The 21,718-nt window shown below is 37.2% G+C and overlaps 1 protein-coding gene and 1 long non-coding RNA gene across 12 annotated transcripts in view; one reads left to right on the top strand and one right to left on the bottom strand.

Annotated features, from left to right (window-relative positions):
* Positions 1-16,009, bottom strand: part of MEF2C (myocyte enhancer factor 2C) — a 171,845-nt gene extending 155,836 nt beyond the window's left edge. For 3 of the 10 annotated variants that reach the window (XM_041753820.1, XM_041753818.1, XM_041753819.1), the window contains exons 1-2: positions 15,812-16,007; positions 287-373 (exon numbers count right to left, since the gene is read on the bottom strand). The gene's annotated coding sequence lies outside the window, so the exon portion shown is untranslated. Of the gene's footprint in view, positions 1-286; positions 374-15,811 lie in introns of all 10 variants that reach the window. The other 7 variants (XM_041753823.1, XM_041753817.1, XM_041753807.1 and 4 more) reach the window with 4 other exon arrangements.
* Positions 2,117-21,718, top strand: part of LOC121490140 — a 150,749-nt gene continuing 131,147 nt past the window's right edge. The window contains exons 1-3 of one of the 2 annotated variants that reach the window (XR_005987518.1): positions 2,117-2,370; positions 12,734-12,839; positions 17,092-17,153. This is a non-coding gene — a long non-coding RNA (uncharacterized LOC121490140). Of the gene's footprint in view, positions 2,371-12,733; positions 12,840-16,545; positions 16,707-17,091; positions 17,154-21,718 lie in introns of those variants that run through there. The other variant, XR_005987517.1, reaches the window with a different exon arrangement.

Genomic DNA, 21,718 nt, shown 5'->3' with positions numbered 1-21,718 from the left:
TGTTATATTTTTTTATAGTTTACAGTAGAGATGAGATACATAACTTCCCCTGAGATGGGTTAATTGTAAAAGAGACTTGCAAAGGTAGGCCCTGAAAGGTGACATGTGGGCTTTAAGGCAAAATGGCATTGTATTGCCTACAATGTAAAGCATATAATGGTTGCACCACTCTATTTATTATCCCTTTTATGTGTCTACGTTATAGATACCTAATGACAGAGTTTGGCAGTTTTACCTTTAAGAATTAGCTTGGTGGTAAATGATATAGCAAATGTTAAGCACTCACCACATACACATACAGTCATTTGCCTTCCATTCTTTACTTCATCTCTTCATAGAAGTTACTTCACAGTTTGCAACTCTTCTTTGGCACCTTAAAATGTGTAAGTACAACAAGGTACATAGTTAAAACATTTTTTTTTTTTAAAGAAAGCTGATATTAAAGTACATTCAAATAAATTCATTTCTAAAACTTCTAATCTGAAGTAACATCCATATTAATTCTGTTTTTAAAACAAATGAATGTATGTTAAATATAAAACAATTAAAATTATCATTAATTGTGAAAATACTTATATCCTTTAATATAAATAGTGCCAAATATCTAAATTTCAAAAATTCTTTAGGTACAGCTTTAGCCTATGCACAGTATACACCATATGGACTGCTTGTGATTGAGAATCTGCAATATGCAAAGGATTTGTTATTCCAAGCCAAGGTTTAATCATATCCTTTATCTCATATCTAAAGAGCCTATATTTATCTTTATTTTTTGTACCTTTAATTTTGTATCTGATTAAGAATTACAAAGGAGAAAGTCAAATCCACCATACCCCAAGCTAACAAAATTTGTCAAGTTGGGATAATGAAGCTGCAACTGTAGTTGCTGAAAGGGCTTATTGTACATGTCGCCTAAAGGCCAGTTTTAAATACTTCGGGATTAGTGGTGTGGATTCAGTACCCTTTATGAATTCTATTACCAATAATACCTTATGCTTCCCGCCAGTGTTTAACTATACTGAGCACAGACAAATGCTCCTGTGTTCTAATCCCTGCTTGAAACCAGCTTTCTATGACTTCCAGCACACAGATGAACTTTTCCCTGGCTTCAGAATGAGTCTACTTCTCCCGACCCTGAGACATATCAGACCAGGATGGTCAATACCCATTTACCCATCTGTATTAGCAACAAGACTTCTCACAGTGAAGGCTCATTAAGATTTACGAAGCCTCTATATTTGGGTTGACATTCCTAAGATTTATTTTTATTTTTAAATTGCCTCAGGCAAGGAGAAATGAATTTTGGCCACTCTTCCTTTAGGGGTGTTAGCTGAGCTTAGTCTTTTAGGCTCAGGCCCACAGTGAGTTAGTCTAAACTTAGTGACTGGTACTGAGTATCTGGTGACCTGGTGAATACCCTTTCTCCTAGCTTTGTCTGCTTTTGCAGTCTGCTAAGTGGGAATCATAACACACATCTCCCAGGGCCTTTTCACCTTACAGAAATGCAATCTTCATGGAATAATGTCTGAAAGGATATGCTACGGCTTATAACAGTGCCACTACAAATGATGATACATTTCTTCCTTTTCCTGGATCAGTATGCCCAAATAAGGCTACATCACTTAATTTCCTTGCAAATGTGTGCCCCATTAAAAAGTATCCCTATGCATGGCTAAATTTGATGGACTTTACCTTCACTTACAAAATCGTTAAATGTTCATCGGAACATTGATTCTATTCCGTTTCTCGAAATATCACAGAAACCTTCAAGTCAAAGAATGGATGGTCACACTTCCCCTTTTAACTATTTTTTTTTTTCTAGATGCCTCTCTACGTGTGTGCCCTTTAATTTTTAAAGATTTTTTTTTTTTTTTTGTAACCTGGGATCGGGGTGGGGGGGTGGGGTGGGGATTAAAAATCTCGTCCTGCGTTTTGGTGCCCACTTCTTTGTCTGGGAAGCCGAGGGCTGGAATTCCGTTCGGACGGCCCCTTAAAGACCCAGACAGGGGACGCCTCTGGTTTCAGCCGCTTACTCGGGGAGTTATTGATTGCAGGCAGCAACAATCCCTCCGGGTGATTTGGGTGGAAAGTGAATCCGCGCTGGCTGGGCGTTCTCAGAGGCGCAACAGCCGCAACGCCATCCAATTATTGCCGGTCGTCCCCTCCAACACCGCTCTCCACCTCCAGACTCCGCTCCCTGCCCAGCGCCACTTCCCCCCACCCACTTTTCTCAGAGCGGACCGACCTACCTATTCCTTCTCAGCCCGTCTCCGCTTCCCCCCCACCCACTTTCCTTGGTGCGGACGGAGCCGAGGGGGCGGGGGCTCCCTCCCGGGAGCGTTTCTAGAGCTCGGAGGCAGCTAGTAGGGGGTGAGTGCGCCACGTGCGTGCGCCACGGGCGCGGAGGAGGCGGGCTCGGGGCCCTGCGGGGCCTGCGGCCCGGTGCGCGCCCGGTGCGCGGAGGGGGGCGCGCTGTCCTGGCGGGGAGCGTGGCGGCGTGTGTCTCGAGGGCGCTGCCACGGCTCGGGGGTGGGGGGTGCGGGGGTGCGGGGGGGGAGCGGCTGGGGGTCCGGCGGAGAGGCCGCGTGCAGGGCGGTGGAGGATGGGAGGAGGGCGCAGCGGTGGTGGGTGGGCCCTGGGAACGCTCGGTGGCGTTGTCGGGGAGTCGCCCCTGCTCGCCTGGTTTGGGGATCTTTGGGAATATTCCCTCTCGGTTGGCGAAAGACGCCCGCGGAGCGCCGGGGAGGAGTCCGAGCCCGGCGCCCGGGGCGCCCACCCCCGCGCGGTGCACAAAGCGCTGGCACCGCCGCCGGGGCTCGGGGCGCTCTGCGCGCCCGGGGGCACCGCGTGGCGGGCGCAGCTCCGGCCGCCGCCCCTGTCCCGCCGCTCGGCGGTGTTTGTCACCTGACGGAGCCTTAGGAGAGGACGCGGGTCCCCGAGCTGGACTGTGTAGCCCAGCCTCTCAGGGGCTACGCGATCATTTATTTAACCGCTGGGTCTGGGAGTTAAGCTGCCACGGAGGATACGTGCGCGTCTTGGCGAGGGACAGGCCACAAACTACACGACAGTTGGGATACGAGGGAGAAAAGACACAGAACCACCCCCCCCCCCAACTTCCTTTCCCTTTCCATCCCCTTTCTCTGCCGGCACGTGAGAACAGTGCGGGGATCTCTTGCAAAAATGCCATCCCGAAAAGCAAATGCCTGGGCTGCTGCTTTGATCTGCCCAGTGGAGCTGAACCAAGGGCGCCCAGAGTGGCGGGAAGACCCATGCTCCTAAGGCACTGTCCAGTACTCGGCTGAATAAATCAAAGGTGCAAAGTGTTTGTATTGTCCTGCTCTTGAAGCTAGAAGCTGCTACCAATATGGTAGCCGCTCCCCCCCACCCCCTATGGCTCTTTAAATTTAAGCTTATTAGAATTATGGCAAATTCAAAATTCAGTTCCCCAGTTATCCTGGCCACATTTCAAGTGTTCAATAGCCACAGGCGCCTGATGGCTACCTTATTTGACTGCGAGATGTTGAACGTTGCCATCATTGCATAAAGTTCTATTGGAATGTGCTGCTCTGGAGTTTTAAATGAATGCTGGTTAAAAAAAAAAAAAAAAAAAGAAAGAAAGAAAGAAAGAAAGAATCTGCTTTGTGATACCAGCCAAATTTTAGGACACTCTTGGCATTTGCATTTCCTGGCACAAGTGTGGAAAGTTTTAAAGTCAGAATTTCCGTATCTTCCTGCTGAGAGAGGTCTTAGGGAACATTCAACACAAGCACCTAATTTCTGTTTTTACAGGGAAGACAAGTGGGGCCCAGAGAAGTTAACAGATGCACCTCCAAATCATGCCATAAATTTAAAAGGAAGATAAGGTCAAGGTACAGGGTCTACTACTACACTTTGTGCCCCATCAGGGCACCTTGCCTGGGGCTGCCTAGGCAAATTAACCCCACAGGAAGGTGACCTGCCCCAAGATTTTCCACAGGAGTACCCGTTTTACAAGAGAAAATACTTCTAAGCATTCTTCTAGGAAGAGATTCTAATAAAGAATAAGGTGTGTAGGAAATAACACTGTCTCCCAAACTAGAAATGTATTATTGGTAGCTTTATAGATTCATATCATGTCTTCTTAAAGAGACTGGTTGGGATAACATTGTTCCTTATTTATACTTACAATACTCTGAGGAAGTGGCATTATCTCTCTCTCTTTTTTTTTTTTTTTTGGCATTATCCTTTTAAAGTAAGAGCTAAAAAGCATTCGAGGCCAGGGAGAAGAAAATATTTCATAAGGTGAGAATTGTTAGTAAAGCATAATCTTCCCCAAATTTGATCAGTTACAAGGTATAGAACCTCCCTTTGCCTCAGTTTCCTCGTCTGTAAAATGTGGAACATAAAGTGCTACTCCTAAAACTTTGTTAGGAAGATTAAAGGAGCCACTCAACATAAAGCACAGGGCTGGGAAATTGGTAAACTGTAGTAAAACACATTCTTATTTTCCTGCAAAGAGTTTCTACCTCTACACTATTAAGTTCCATGTTCACCCACACAGGGGCTGACAGAGCAGCGAAAGCTGGAGAAGTAGATCGTCAGAGGGGTGGGAATTGGTTCAGGATGAGAGCTTTATGTTTAAGAGGTAGAAATCTCTTCAATCCTAAAATTCCCTGACTGAATGGGTATGGGTGGTCTTATTTCTCTTTCACAGGCATGGTGTCTCTAGTATACCTCGAGACTTTCATTGTCTTAATTTATTATTTTTTTGTCTTGAGGGATGCTTCTTCATACTTGTTAGCTGCTTGGTTGTTGAAAAGGCACTGGAAACTCCAAGTCCATCCTCTTTCACCCTGGTTGACCTTTGGAATGCTGTTGTCAGCCAAGAAGACATTGATATCTTCAGTCTCCTGCTAGCTTGAATTCTTTAGGGCAGAGCCTGCTCAGATTATCTCCTGATGTCATTCCAAATGTCTGATGGCCATCTATGGCAACGGGGCTGGGCTGAGGCCTGCCAGGAAGGGGGAGCCCATGGAATGCTTAATGGAGCATTCTGGTCAAGAGGGACCTAGAGGTTGTTCTCTGTTGGATGCATGATCAACATTACAACTATGTCTAGGGCACTGTTTGCTGGTTCTTGCAAAACAGAAGCTATGGACTTTTTTTTTTGGTTTTAATAAAGTCCTCCTTGGGACGTGTATGATTTCTATTGATTTAAATTTGTGTAAATATGTATTACAGGAAAAATGGACTCAGAAAGTGTTAACAAACAATTTATATCTGGTATTCCTATTCCTGCTAACTCTCCTCAGTAAGAACACCAAAATAAGATAAAGAAATTTAGAAAGGAGAGAATAAAGCCACCACACCACAAAATGTACCTTGTTTTCTTTATCTCTGTAGGTAATTATCCAAATGATGGTATTCTACTTAGTTGAGAACTTACAAAATTACTTCTAAAATATTTTATTTATAACCTAAAATTATAAACCAAGAAAAATAATACAAATTTTATTTTTTCAAGAAGGAAAGATCATGCATAGGTTTATGTGTTTCCCATACATACTAAATTTGAAAACAAGGAGGTGTGTAATTATATCCATATTCTAATTTACCAGGAAAAAGAAAGAATTAATTTTCATTGCTTGGGATGAATTCTCCCTATATTGGGGATTCCTGGGTGGCTCAGTGGTTTGGAGCCTGCCTTCAGCCCAGGGTGCCATCCTGGAGTCCCGAGATTGGGTCCCACATCAGGCTCCCTGCATGGAGCCTGCTTCTTCCTCTGCCTGTGTCTCTGCCTCTCTCTCTCTCTCTCTCTCATGAATAAATAAATAAAATCTTAAAAAAAAATCTCCCTAAATTATTTTGGAATATCAGAATTAAAAGTAAAATGCAGTAAAACTTTTTAAATTTAAGTCAGGAATGAAAACTGGTTTGATTTACCAATATATACTAGTTCACTGAGTCAAAGACCCAAACCAAGGAGGTCTGATTTTATATATATATATATATATATTTTTTTTAAACTAAATTTGTAGTTAGATATTTCTATGTGAATAATATTCATATTTGTAATACAAGGGTTCTATAGTATATGTGCAAAAATAATATTACCTTATTAGAATGAGAGTTGAAATAAAATAATTTTAAAGTGCATAATATTTAATGGCCGGCCAGTCATTATTCGTTAGTCTTGTATTAACAGCTTTAACTAATTTAAAATGTATTAACTGCTTTATAAACTTTTTTTCTTTTTATCCAAACAACCTTTCAGACAGGCACTACAATTCTCCCCATTTTATAGATTTTAAAAACTAAAGCTTAGAGAGGCGACGTGACCTGCCCAGGGTCTAATAACCCCTAGGTGCCAAAGGACGCGAAGCTAGGTTTGTTTGTTTCCAACTGATGCCTTTGGCTATGATGCTGTGTTGCTTCCTTAGACTCATGACCTTTGCTCCCTTATAAGGATGATATCAGGAGGTGATATAATTGATATATTTCCCCCCACCAGAAAATATTTTAGAAATACGTGTCTAAATGTGTGTCATCCTCTTCAGGGTAGACAGCTTAGGAGGTTAATTGCTTATTTCAGTAATAATGTCCTTGCACAGATCTCTAGAAATCTTAGGAATTTGCTATTCAATCTTAACAGTTTGTTGGCAGATCATTATTATTAAGGATGAATTTGCTGGTGAAACTAAATTCAAACCAAATGTAGTGAAAAGGTGCTTAATGGAAACTGTGATGTGATTATAAAGCAACAGATTATTTGATATCTGGCGCATAAGTTGGCACTAATTGCAGATACAAAAGGGGAATTTCAAGGGTATTCTGATGTGAATGTGTAGCCATTAAGGAGACATTTTGGCAAGTAATATAAAATTTTTAAAAAGTTTCATTAATTAAAAGTTATATATCATGTATGAATGTCATGGGAAATATCTTTGCAAAGAATATACAAGAGGCAGGGAAGGGTATGTCAGAGACCCTGGATTAGAATCCAAGCTCAGACAACATAATAACCATTTGACCTTAATTTTTGAAATGTACTTGTTATAAAATAGAGAACGTGGCAGGACCTACACAGGATGATAATTTTCCTGGGAGGAGGACATGAAATTGTACTTCTATAGTCACCGAGTGCCTGGCATGTAGAAAATGCTCAGTAAATGTTAGCTAACATTTTACTATTTCACTTTTAAGGACTATCCCATGTTCCTGGAAGACATCTCCATGTCTCATTTATCTGACAATATTTTAGAAGTTGTTTCCTTTTCCATCAGCTTCCATGCTTCAAAGCAGTTTTTATTTCTTAATAGAGTTTTTTATATTTGAAATAAATATAAAATATTTAGGATAACATGTGGATTAAACTAATGTATACTATGCAAGAAATATTACATTCTGAGGTTGCCAATTTATATTATCCTTGTCAGTGTTCCATATTTTTTTTCAGAGAAAGATTTTTTGTGTGTTCATATTCGATTTTATCAGACTTATTAAAGTAATTATATATCCATTTGCTCAGAATAAGGCTCCAAGATTTTATTTTTTTGGTTATGTCAGACATCTTCTAAATTGCTTATTGATCACATAGTCTTACACTTAAATTTAAGGAACCTTCACATAAATATACAGAAGTTGTGCCTTTTATTAAATCTGAATTTTTAAGTCTTCTTAAATCAATATTATCTGTGTGGTATAGGCAAAATTGTAAGTTTGCTGAAGCTTGTCTTTGTGTCATCAGCCTCCCTAGACTCACCTTCAACTTGTCCTTCTTTCACTCTGGCATGCACCACTCACCCAGCAGCAATTTTTAAAATCAATAATAGCTCTTTATTGAGTGTCTCTGTCTCCTCACAGCCTTTCACTGATGTGACTGACCCACAAGGTCCTATCATTCCTCAGCAGCCTTTTTATGTTCCAGAATTCTCTTGGACTATGTTCTATCAGAGGAGCCAGCCACTGCAACAGTTTACTTCATGACGCAGTGTCAATGTGTTACTCCTTTAAATGAACTTCTCTTCAAAAGTTTTCTGAAAGGAGTTCATACATCAAAGGAGTATCTATGATTACACAAATTCTATAAGTTTCCTGCTCTGTTGGTCAGGAGATGCTTTGGGGAGGAGACTTTCAGTGCGTCTCAGGTCCCTCTCATTGGCCAACGTGTATGTGAGCCCTGGGTGCCAGTAAGTGAGCAGCCTGGCTCTTACTTGAAGAAGAAACTTTATGATTTTTGAAGAGATTTTTGTGATTGGAAGACGAACTATCAACAAAGTAACACGGTGTTCCTTGAAAATTTGTCTACTTTAAAAAAATATATATAATAACACTTTAGTATCTGTTGTTCCAGTCTCTTTACTATTCCCATCCTTTATAGAAGGCGCTCAGTTGCTGCATGTCCCCTGTGCCATAGCTACCATGTTGTCACTTGGTCTCCCTCTGTGTGCACTCCCTTCTACTCCCAAAAGCCATCAGAGGTATAATTAGTGATTATTTCTCCAGAAGTGTCTTGAGGGGGATATAAGAGCCCTGTGACGAGCATGTGTATTGCTTCCTGGATGAAGGTTAGAATTCGGAAGGGTTGGAGAGAGGTTCAGGGCTGGAGGGGAAAATGCATTTTGCCCTTTATCACCTCTGTGAAATCACAGATAAAGCATCATCCTGTGTGCAAAGTTGGGCACATAAACATTTCCCAACTTTGTTTGGCATTAAACCTGTAAATATGGAGCATCCCTATCAAATGCAATGTACTACTTTATTAGTCTGAAGAAATTCAGAGATGGAGAAATATGATTCTAAGTAAAAGATTTTGAACACTACTTAAATAAGGGTAAGTAGGCAACATTCTACAATTTTCTTATGCCTTTTGACCCCTTTAGCAATAGTGAAATAGCTAATCAATAGATTTAATCCTGTCTCTTCCATTTCCTTTTCTTTTTCCTCCTTTCTTCCCTTTCTTTCTTCCTTCATCTTTTCTGCTCCATCTTCTCATTTTCAGTTGTAAATTTTTTATTTTAAGTTTTAAAGTCCGTAAAACCAAACACACACACACACACACACACACACGACTGGTTATTAACAATTAGATTTTTTTTCATGCTTTGTAAAGTTACATTTTCTATTTCAGAACCAAAGGATATTAATAATTTTCTATTTATTTGAATCACTCCAAAATAAAATACTGATAACAAGAGAGCTTATTTCTGAACGATTAAAGTGTGCTACATATAATATGTTCATAGAAGAGTTTCTATGATTTTTTTTTGGTTATTAATCACTATAATTACTCTGATTACAATGATGATTAACTCACAGCGAGTAAGGCTGTGTTGTTTATCTATTTTCGAAGGATTTATGTCCATCCATCCACATGTTCCACACATTCTCACCTCACCCTTTTGTAGCCCTGAGACTCTAGTTTGGGTAGCCTGTGGCCACAAAACAGCTCACACATAGAATAAAACCTGTGGTTTCCTCTTCATTATTGCTGTGCCATAGCCGTCGAAACTCCCTGGGTCAGTGATGATCACTTGAGTTTCTAAAACTTGACTATATTTGCACATATATTCCTCATAACAAGCCCTCTCTATACTATTTTTTGATTTTTCTGAAGAGTCAATTCAAACTATTGTTCATATTTAAAGCTGTTTTATTTAGTGCCTGAAACTCAAGTAGAACTTGAGAATGATTTTTGGCTTATCTCTAGTGTTGGGTGAACCTTATCTGCCAGTCTACAGGAAAATAATTAAACTAAGTGCAAGTATATCTGACAATAAATAAAAATAGAAATATAACTTCTGTAGCTATAACCATAGGCTTTCTTTGGTGTCGTAGGACTTTAGATCGCTGGTGTTCATTTTCTTGCTACTGCAGAGTAGGAGAACTGACCTCCAGAAGAAGTGAAGGCTCTAGAGAGGACTGAACAATCTAGCACAGAGAACAGTTTACCAGAGGGCCTCAGATTCACTCAGACTTTAGCCCCAACTCAGATCCCCTAAGCAACAACCTCAGGAATCTGCATCTAACTAGCTCCTTGGGTGTTTCTTATGTATATTTTGTTTGCAAGCCACTGCCTTAAGGGTGATCATAAGATCTGCGAAGTCTTCTTATTTCTTAACCTTAGGTTCGCTTCATTATTCGTTCTCTCACTCTCAACTCGTCATAAGTTTTATGAAACTTTATATTAGTGAACACCATTCAAAATAGTAACAGTGAGAGGTCAGAATGATAAGAGTCTTCCCATCGCTTGTCTTGGCTGGCACTGTAATAGACATGCCGCATATATCCTGCCCATTGTGATTAGAAGACTGATTAAGCAACGGGAGGACCCAATTCTCTCAAATTTCTATATAGTTCTTCATTTCTAGATATCTGAGAGGCAGTTGCTTATCTTTTCTTGGGTGAACTGTGTTCTTGGATCCGGGTATCTCACCAAAACCTGTAAAATGGGTTTCAGATCCAGTGACCTCTACAGGTAGTGACAACTGAGCTGAGAACGCGTTCATGCTTCAGTGACTGCCAGCTGTTTGTGAGCCTAGATTCCTGGCAACCAGGACTAGTCTCATTCAGAATCACTTAGGAAATGTGGCTTTACCCTAAAAAGACTTTCAATTACTACAAATATTCCTTAGGACCTCGATAATTACCTCTGCCTGCCGAGCAATCAGGTAGGGCCTTCGTGACATTGCCATCCCAGGCAACACGGGGATCCCTAATTCCCAGCCTTTTAACATCTCTGCGTGGCCAGCTGCTGCCATTAACCTCTCTCGGATCTAGATATTTTTAACACTTCAGATTAGGGGTTCTCTGATGAACCTGTTTCTTGTTCCAACATTTTTCTGACACGAACAAACATGTTCTCAGGCTGGCTTACGGCAGCAAGTGTGGTGACTTTTTTTTTTCCTTTTCATTTTTTAAACTATCCCATTTTATAAAACTAAAAACAGTAAATGACTTAAGTTTTTTTGTGTGTGTGTCAACTTAGCCTTTTAATGTGTTCCGAAAAGTTCAAAGCCATGTGTGATAATGTAATTTTGAGGGTAAGACCTTTCATGTTTTGTTACCAGGGTATCCAAGTAGGAAAAATAAGGCTAGCTGGTCAGTAGTTTATTATAAAGTGATTTTGTTTCCCCCACTCATCTCACAGGCTAAAAACTGGTGTTAGTTTTAATGATTTGGAATGCTGCCAGTATGGTGGGCTTTTAGAGCAGTGGGGAGGGGACAGTGCATGCCAATGGAGACAGGAACCCACCCAATATTGTCCAGAATCCTTTTGGGACTTCACATGAAGCAAGAGAAACACCTTTTGTTGGATAAACACCTTCTAGACCTGCCTTTCCTATGATTTACACATAGCCCAGCGAAGAGTCACATCCCTTCAGTATCCTCCCAGAGATTACATGACTTGTTTCCAGTCACAAAATTACTGAGCAGTGAAATAATGATTACGACTCATAACTGCCTACTTCTGCTCTGGTGCTCTTCAGGCAGTACTCTTCAGGTCTAACGAGAAAATATTTAAGATCCTTCAAAGGCAGACAAGAGACGAGTCATTCACTTTCACTAATAATCCTTTGAGATGCAAGGAGATGACTGAATTTTTTGCACATTTTGCTTTGACACCTCTGTCTTCATAATTATTAGAAATGGATATTATTTACTGATTATTTTGCTTGAAATCGATTTGCATACTGTTATTGCATATTGTTAAATGGTTTGCTGATTAATAATGTTGATTTGGACTAAATGTAATACAATAAGCAAATACATTTGTGAATTTAGATATATTGTATAATTTAGTTGCCAAATGGTATCATAGAGCTGTTGGAGATTATTCTAGACTAATCCCGTGCAGGAAATTTCCTCCCATCACCTACATCAGTGTTTTAAGCCCTCCCCCGCTTTTAAAAAATTCATTTGCTTGTTCAGGTTTTAAAGCAAACACTTCTCACAGGCAAATACAGCTCCAAAGCTCAGGGTTAAGATAAATCCTTTTAAATTCAGAACATGGTAGTTATCTCCTAAATGATTTCTTTTCTAGAGGGTCAGAGAAGAATAAAATATTTAGTTTGAATATATTTTCATGACCTTGATTGAATCACTATGATGTGCAGCACTATCAACAAATTATATAATAGCAATATAAAATATTAATATAATTAATAATTATTTGAATAAATATCAGATACTTATATTAATACCAGACTGATGAGTCATAGAATTTCTGAACTGTTAGGAAACACTTGCTGATGAGGCCTCTGGGGACTAGAGAGGTTTTATAATTAACACACATACATATACACACACAGACACTAGTTAGTTTTTGAATCGGTTATGTGAACTGTTTACTATATTCTGTACTTAGGTAATGTATGTATGCTTATGCTTTGGTATATTTGGTGTTTTTAATTATTTTCAAATATTTCAAAAAAACTTTTCAACCTGAGCTTTTCATTTATGCATTTATCTTCTAAACATATATGTTGCCATTGATTATTTTTTCTTGCTGCAGTTTCATACACAACATAAATATTTTCAGTTTGGAAATCAGGTTAATGGTAAAGAGAATCTAAAAATGAATTTATGCCATAGGTATTTAACGTGTTCATGTTCTTTTTTTAAAGCTACATTTTAATATGCCTTTGATAAAACAGTATTTCTCTAATAATATATTAAGTTTGGTGGCTGCAAACAGTTCCTCAATGAAATGTCACTCACATTAATTTTCCATGTGCTCTTTTTTTACTTATAGTTTCATTGTCCACATGTTTAAAGTCTAACAGAAAAAGACATCACTGGATGTGAAGTTGGAGGACAGATCCAAGTCTACATCTACATCCTCATGTTGGTGACCTTGGGTAAATTTTATTTTTGTGCTTCCATTTCATTTTTTTTAAAAAAATGAGTAGTTGAAAGCATCAAAGACTCTTTCCCACAATTCAAACACTACATGAGCTCAAAAGAAGATTTGATTGAAAGAAATGTGTGGGCATGATTACCTGGCTGCCCAGTATTTTCATGGTCACACACTTGTTACATACATCTGAAGTTCCTTTAAGGAAATTAACTCTTTGTAGGTGTGAGATATGGACATCAAGAGAAGTAGAATAAGTGGAAAAGGAAGGGGAAATAAGTTAATGACAAAGGAGGCATGGTGGGTGGTAGAAATGATTCCCTTTTTACTTCTTTATATCTATAGTCTAGTTATTCCTACTTGAAAACCTTACTGGCACCAGGTATTATCAACAGGGATGAGTAATATGTAATTTTTATCTTTACTGGGTTACATTTGGCCCACAGACAGTTGACAGCTGTCAGTCAGGTGGCTGGTCAATGAGGAGATACATTTAAAGCTGCTAAAGTATTTTTGTTTCTTTAAATACTTACAAGTAAACCATTTTAGCTGGAAGCTTCATGGTCTTGAAATGAAATAGATTGACATTCACAATATAATTTATTGAAGTTAGTTGCTGGGAGAATCAAGATTTTCCCTGTGCATATATGGGTAATCAAAATATTTTCAAATGTCTTTCTGAAAGAGGAGAATAATTAATTTTTTCCACTCTAAATAAGCCATTCTTAAGATATGAAGCTATATTGCAAATAATGCTTAAAATTAAAAAATATATTTTTAAATTAAACTTTTAGGGCACATGAGTCATTGCAACATTTAGTTGTAGTATCTGACTAAGACTTATTAAAATAAATTGTTTCCATACATTGAGGGAGTTGGCATAGGTATTTTTGTGACACAAAAGTGAAGGTTTACTGGAAAGGACGAACATGTAGCTGCCAGTTGTCCTAGGAACTAAGCTTCTCTTCATAATTACAAGGAAGAAATATGGAATTTTAGATTAAGCCCACAATTCAGGGCATGGTTAAAATGACAAATTTTGGTTATTCAGAAATATTTGGTCTATACCTAACATTGTTTCTAATAGGTTCAGTCACACTTACATAATTCACAGGAGTCATAAAAAATAGGTTGGAAGAAGCTTTTGTAGGGTTTATGTCGAGTGTTAATGACAAACAGTATAATAATTATAACCGATAGTAACGCACATAAAGACTTAACAAGTGTAATTCTAAAGTTGACGTAAGAGTGTGTGTTCAGTTTTGCAGTACTTACTTCTAATTTCTTATTTCTGATTCTTTAGGAATATAATATTTAACAGACCAGATAAATAACAAAATTATAAGTGCACACAGTATATATTCATTGATTAACAGACTAATGAAGTTACCTAAAAAATGCAGTGACCATGGTTACTTAGGTGCCAGAAGCAATATAATAATGAAGATGACGGAATATTGCAGAAATATAGCAGTTTGAAACCACAATATATTCCTTTTTTAAAAAATAGAATATACTTTAATTTTCTGAACCATATTCTACATGAAATGATTTATAATTAAAATCAGATTTGGGTTTTAATTATGTTTTAAAGATATTATATTTTTGGGTTGGCTGGATCATTTCTGGTAATTTTTCAAACCACAAATAGTTAATAATTTTAAACATCCTTTAAATCAGTCTAAAAGAGTATGATACTTACAAATTTGTGGCTTATCGTTATTGATTTGATAATTGTTTTAGATGTAGTGGTCATTAAAAAAGTCAGATCTGATGATTTTCTTACTATACAACTATGTGTTAAGCATGTAGCTTGAAAATTTTTTATGAGATCATCAGAATAAAACAGTTACCTCATAATATTAGTAATTTACATTGGTAGGAGCCTTTCTTTTCTTAAATATCAATTGTACCCCCCACAGTCCAGAAAATTGATTTTATGGCTAATAATTTATAGCATTTTTGATCAGTGTATGCTGTGTGTCTTTTACATTCATTAGCCCATGTTGCTTGTGAATATGGAATTTGGTTGTTAAAATGGTTTCATATGTTTACTATGTATAGTCTTTAGCTTTGAGCTCCTTACTTGCTTAAATAAATGTTTTCAATTTGTATAATACAACAATTTGTAGAGAAATGCTGTGAAGCATAGTTAAAAGAATGAGCCCTTGAAATAGAATCACTTTTTAAAAATATATCCTGACATGTGGTCTTATTTTTCCATGTTTTGTATTAATTAAAATCCTATTCTGAAAAAATTATTTTTGCCTAAACTTTTGAATTCATGAAATAAAAATACCAAATATATAAATGTACTAATTTTGGAAATCAGTGATGTAAAAACATGCTTTAGTACTGTCTTGGTTGTTTATTCCAAAGATTTTTCTCCAAAGAAACTCTTTGTAAAGTAATGAGAAAATGTTGCTACTTTTAATTATTAAATATTCTGTGCAATCCATGTGTTTAAAAATGTATTATAAATAAAATTAATTTTATATTCTGTGTAATCATATTCCTGTCACATGCACACATAAAAAACACCAGCGCATGAAACATTTTAAAAGAGCATGTACCATTTCACATTTTTATTTGATTTACTAAAAAACCATTTTACTCAGGACAGATTATGACAGAATTAGATAAAAAATGATGAAATGATATTTGTGTGTTTACTTTAATAGTCTAATATCATATATGTAATTAATTCTTCATCTTTCAGATATCGGAATTAGTAGTGAAAGAAACCAACATTCAAAATAAAGAGTCTTTCCTATAAGACTTTTCTTAAATGTAAAAAATTGTCAAATGGTAACAGCTCTACTTTCTACAACAGGCAAACCTACTGTTGAGTTAGTTGGCTCTGATTCCAATGGTCTCATCAGCTTTCTGAACGTAGGTTCCTCAGCAGTGCCTCTTCCAAGATAACAAAATCAACTTTTAAAGATTAAAAAATATATTTTGGCAATTGAAACTCACCAGTGCCTTTCTGCTTCTCCAGGAAGTTGTACCCTTCAGCACCTGCTGAGGGCTTTGTTGTCCAAACCCTGACAGGTAAAAAAATTCCTGTAGAATAAAGCCAGACCAGCTGGCTTTGAAGAGAAACCCCCCAGTTTGGGCTGCGTTTGTCTCTCCTCCTTTTCTATGAAGACCCAGGCTTTCCCCCCTTGATCGTCAAGCCGTAAGATGCGTGATCCCTGTGCACAAGTGTCTGGCAGGCCGAGATGCACCTGTTCCTGTCACTCTGGGGTAAATTTAGCTGTAAAGGTATCACTGACAACCAGACCTTTGTCAGTGCTGGCAAAAGAACACAGAACTGCTTCCCTCCCCTCCCCCTTCCAAACCCCTATGCTGCTAGTTCAAATGGAAAATATCAAATTGGAAGTCTATCCAAAAATCATTCCTAAAAAATGAGATTGCTTTCATATGGTAAAAAAGTAAGTTTCCTCATTTCACGCAGACTTTAAAATTACATTTCCAAGAATAATCTTGGAACAAGACAAGTTTTTGTTCAATTAATTGTGGCTGGAAACTTTTTAATGGAAACATAGCACACACTTACTTCATTTCAGATTATTAAATTGTGTTAAGCATTAAAGTTAGTTGCCATTCTTTGCTGTAGCTCATTTGTTCTTTTCGATCCAGAGAAATATTAGAAGGTTAAAAATTATCACATAGGAGGGATTAATCATGCTACCAAAATTAGACTGCGTGTAGCTCCGAGAGACTGAATGTCAAAATTGTGTGCTCGTAGCCCTTAAACTATTGAAAATCTAGGACCCCACTACTACGTTTAAAATGACAGCTAATGTCTGTAGAAACCCTGGATGTGTAGAAGCTGGTAGAGCTAGAGTTCTCTTACTCTTTGACTAAGGTAAGGACATTTGCGATTTTTTTTAGACTAATTTCTTTATTGACAGTTTGAGAACAATTCCTTTTGAAGGAAAATAGAGAGGCAGGCAGTGTTCATTGATATGTCTGATGTAAATATAGTAGTTAAGATATATAAAGTAGCCCAAGGAGTAATGTGTTTAGCCAAAGCATTCTGAGCTTCTGCTTTAATAATTATGATTTCTTAAGTGGTATTAGAAAGAGTTGTGCAAAGTACCTGTTCTACCATTTTATTGCTGTTTACAAGGTTTGGGTGTGATGAGAAAAAGAAATCTGGGTCAAAATAAAAAATGCTTTGTAAAATAAACAAAGTTCCTATTTACTTACTATGTATAAACAGCCACTCACCAAGCCTCATTTCTCCACAGGGCACCACTTTCAGATAAAAACATAGACCTGAATGGCATCATCCAGTATCCAAGGAAACCATGTAAGTACCTCTCTCACTGTGTACTTCTCTTATTCAGAGTTTAAAAGCTGGCTGAGTACTGAATAAGTGAGTGTTTTTATTTAATAATTATACGGGAGGTACTTTTTAGGAGCTTGCTAAAAAGAAACAGGTTCTTGATTGTTATGTGCGTCATAACAAAACCCTTATGTTTTCATCATATTTCATAAAATTATGTGTTTAGCCCCAACCTCTCTATCAATGCTCATTCTTAGGTACAAAACAGCTACTCAAAGTCATAATGAATTGAGAGTTTCAAACTTTTCCAGGACCCATTAGTGTCTGAGAAACAATGTTTCAGAGGCCTTATGCCAGGAGTAGTGACCTAATTGAATAAAACCTTTTTCAATTTTAAAAATTAAGAAAAAATCGATCGGAAAGTGATATTTTGTTGGTAAAAATTTATGGCAGTTTATTTGGTTTTAGACTTCCTTGGGGAGTGAGCAAGTGAGCAACAAGGTGAAGTTATGGATTTAAGCAATGCAAAGAATCTTGAAAACAAGAGTAATTTTTAAGATGGGAAAGTGTTTGGAGAAAGGGTTGGAAAGTTGGCATATTGTGTTCTTTCTTTTTTCCCCCCGAACTCATTAGTTTGTAGCTAATTTCCATAGCTAATTTTAAGGTTCTAATTAATTTTCAGAACCATGGAATCTATTGAATCTATTGTAGAAATTGTTTCCAAACAGCACACTATTCTGGACAAAGATCCACTTCACAAACACTTGGAATATTGTATTAAGTACTTCTTTACTTGGACTTTATTATTTTTTTTTCTAATTTGCACTCTCTACATTTATTTATTTATTTATTTATTTGTTTATTTATTTATTTATAGATTTATGATTTTTATTTATTTATTCATGAGGAACACACATACACACAGAGGCAGAGACATAGCAGAGAGAGAAAAAGGCTCCATGCAGGGGGCCTGATGTGGGCATCGATCTTGGGACTCTAGGATCACACCCTGAGCAGAAAGCAGATGCTCTCAACTACTGAGACCCCCAGGCATTCCTGCACTCTCTACTTTTAAAGTCAAATTATTTTTGATACTGACTAGTTATTATTGTTTACTTTTCCATGCAAATACTTAAAACTCATGAAAATACTTAGATTTCTCATATAATCATATATTGTTTTTTTTTTTAACCATCTGGATCAGCTATATGGTTTATCTAGCCTTTTAAATACAGACGTACTACTGTTCATCAAGGTTTTCAGGAGTTGCATTTAAATGCATCTGGTTTCGCTCTGTTGTTTAGAAGTTTTTCATACTATTTTCATTTACTTTTGTTACTCTTGTATTTCTGTCTTCAATTTGGAGCATGGTTCCTTGCTAATCGTAAATGATAGAGATGATCTCAGTTTCTCTGCTGAATTAAACAGACCCTTCCTATTCAATAGCTCATGTCTGGAGTATTTCACTTTCCCACATGACCCTCTGATATTATTTATGTCTTTCCATGTTTCTGTCTTTTTACATATATTACAGAATGCATCTTTCTGAACTGAGAGATGAGAAGTTGTGTTAGATTAAGGAATTTGCTGGTATTTTGGGAGGGTGTAAGAGCCTCCTCTCCCAGAGGACCTGACCAGGAAGTGAATTTTCTTATACTAGTTGACAAACTTCACAAATGTGGAGTTTGAGGCCTGAGGTACTGCCCTCTACATAGGAATTCCTTGCCACAAAATAAAGGTTGGGCCGTTGCTGGATAAACTTGGAAACAGAGCAGGGTTAGAATAGATCTTTATAAAGAACAAAAATGTGAATCAAAGGGGAAGACTGGGTAATGCCATAATTCTCTATCTTGAGTGGAATCTTTTGAAATTCCATTCTTCTTGTGGCAAGAAGAAAAAGAAAATCTACACTGCAGTTCTTGTGGCACAATTTTAAATATTTACATGAGAATATAGATTTTCCAGAAAAACTATTTAAATTTTCTAGGTTTAATTCTGCCTCCTTTAGAAATAAATTTATACATGGACATCTATTCATTAGCAGTGATCTTTCTAATGAAGACCATCATTACTTGATCAAACTTGCTGATATGATGGACATTGTTCTATATCTGCAATGTCCAGTATGGCAGCCACATGTGGCTGTTGAGCATTTGAAGTGTGGCTAGTACAGTGGAGAAACTGATTTTGAATATAATTTAAATTGACATGGCCACATGTGACTAGTTGGCTACTAAATGGATATTTTGCTTTTATCGAAATTAAAGTACAGTCTTGCAAAGAATTTCTAATCATTTGGCATTCTATCTTATATGGTCATTTTTTATTATGTACTTTAATATTTGAATTATTGAAGTGGAATTTCTTTATAACACTTTCTTAAAGATGAATGTTTTTAATACTGTTGATGGGAAGACATTATAACTTTGTTTTATAAGCCTGGGGTAGCAACTTTTAAAGTGGACATTACAAGCAAGATTGCATCTAAAAAAGAAAAACCCTCTAATGAAAGTTGTAACAATGGTGATAAATATTTCGAAAAGTTCAGTTACAATTTCTGTAATGCATCTTGCAGTACAAAATGTAACCAACCTACAAAAATGTCACTTGCGTTGAGTCCCCAAAGCTTAGTTTGCTTCCAAAGCACACATCAGATTTTAAATCATATTTTAAAGCCATACTCCCATGGCCTTTTTAGGCATTTAGTGAAAATGAACATTAGGATGCATCATGATATTTTAATAATATTACTAGTACACTAATATTTAGACAGAATTATTAGCTGCAAATATACTGAGAATTTAAAATTTATATATATTTTTTAAGTCAGCAGATCAACTCATTTCTTGAGTAAGATATGCAGGACGTAGGTTATTTATAGGATACTGAACTAGGGACCATGAGGATTTTTTTTTTAAATGGAAGATGTAACATTCATCTTTTTAGGAGCTCCACTTATTGGCTTTGGATGCATCCTTTTGAATAAGTAGGATTCAGATAAGAGGAGAGAGGAGACTTCTTTTGTTAGAACCTTGGACAAGCTACTCATAGTGTCCCTCTTAATGCAAAACAACTAGATTCTAGATAGAATATATATATATATATATATATATATTATATATTTATATAAATATATAAAGATATATAAATATTATATATAAATAAAGAAAGATAGAATATATATATATATATTTAAAGATTTTATTTATTCATGAGAGACACACAGAGAGAGGCAGAGATATAGGCAGACACAGAAGCAGGCTCTGTGTGGGGAGCCCGATGTAGGACTTGATCCCAGGCCTCCAGAATCATGACCTGAGCCAAAGGCAGCCACTCAACCACTGAGCCACCCAGGTCCCCCTAGATAGAACATATTTCTAATGAATTATTTGAATGGGAAAAAATTTTTTTGACATCTTCCTGACCTCAAAACCAAAAAACGAAAATGTGTGTGGAAGGTGGATTGTGACAATGAGCAAACAGGAAATGTAGGAATAGCAAGATTGAACTGGATGAGTTGTGTTGCAGGGATGCTGTTGGAAGGATAGCAGTCATATACTCTGTTGGACTTCTTATAAACCTAGCCTTATTAAAAGAAGAGGAAGACATAACAACCACATCTGTAGACCCAGGTTTTTGGTTTCCTTTGATGTCTTTGGTGTCTTCAATTAGGTAGTCAACCACTTGCATATTGCCAGGTCTATTTTCAGAAAGGTCTATCCTTGCTTAAAAGCCAGTGTTCTGTGTGAAGAAAATATGGTCTTCCATTAAGGGAGTGCTACAAATCACAGTCCCCAATGTCCTTGTAAAATTCTAATTTACTTATCTAAATTTTTATTATAAAAATTTGAAACATATTAAAAAATAGAGAGAATGGTATAATGAACTTTCATACAACTACACCTGTCCTCAACAACTATCATCTCATGGACAATTTTGTTCCAACATATCCCTATTTACACTTCCTACCCCCACCCCAAATTATTTTGAAGCCAATTTCAGACATGACATCATTTCATTCTTCAGTATTTCAGCAGATATCTTTATTAGAACTTGGGGGTTTTGGGGGATCCCTGGGTGGCTCAGGGGTTTAGCACCTGCCTTTGGCCCAGGGCGCGATCCTGGAGTCCCAGGATCGAGTCTCACGTCGGGCTCCCGGCATGGAGCCTGCTTCTCCCTCCTCCTGTGTCTCTGCCTCCCTCTCTCTCTCTCTATCTGTGTGTCTATCATAAATAAATAAATAAGTCTTAAAGAAAAAAAAAGAAGTTGGGGGTTTTTATGGACTTGTTTTTTAACTAAAAAAAATGAATCACATCTAAAAAATGAACTACATGTAAAGTCAATATTTTCTTATTGTTATCAAATATGCACGATCAATATTCAGATTTTTCCAATTGTCCAATAAATTTTTATAATTACTTTTTACTATTTGAAACAGAGTGCAAATAAGATCCACACGTTGCAATTGTTTATTTGTCTTCTCTTTTACTCTGTAGGTTTCCCCTCTATCTTTTTTTTCTTGTTTGTTGAGGAAACTGGATTATTTGGGTGGTAGAGCTCTCCATAGTTTGTGTTTGCTGATACCTTCC

This window comes from Vulpes lagopus, chromosome 4 (assembly GCF_018345385.1).
Source record: "Vulpes lagopus strain Blue_001 chromosome 4, ASM1834538v1, whole genome shotgun sequence".
Taxonomy (NCBI): Eukaryota; Metazoa; Chordata; class Mammalia; order Carnivora; family Canidae; genus Vulpes; species Vulpes lagopus.
Note: the sequence above shows the minus strand (reverse complement) of the source record. Positions and strands in the feature narration are given on the sequence as shown.